This window comes from Diachasma alloeum, unplaced genomic scaffold (genome assembly GCF_001412515.2).
Source record: "Diachasma alloeum isolate Michigan unplaced genomic scaffold, Dall2.0 Dall_scaffold_00213, whole genome shotgun sequence".
In the NCBI taxonomy this organism is placed as follows: domain Eukaryota; kingdom Metazoa; phylum Arthropoda; class Insecta; order Hymenoptera; family Braconidae; genus Diachasma; species Diachasma alloeum.
In genome coordinates, this window is record NW_021680378.1 from 436,111 (window position 1) to 436,311 (window position 201).

The following is a 201-nucleotide window of genomic DNA, read 5'->3' on the forward strand; positions in this document are numbered from 1 at the left end:
TCAAAAGTATGTGGAAAAAGTGAAAACTGAAAAAAAAAAATTTTCATCCGGAGCCAAAGGGTCAGATCTTGGATTTTTTTCAGGGGGAAAGTCGGTCAAAGGGTGTCAAGGATCACGAGGGCCAAAGTCAGATCTTGGATTTTTCCAGAGGGAAAGTCGACTTTCGCCAAAATTGAATTTTTTAGCCGAGTGAACGTTGAT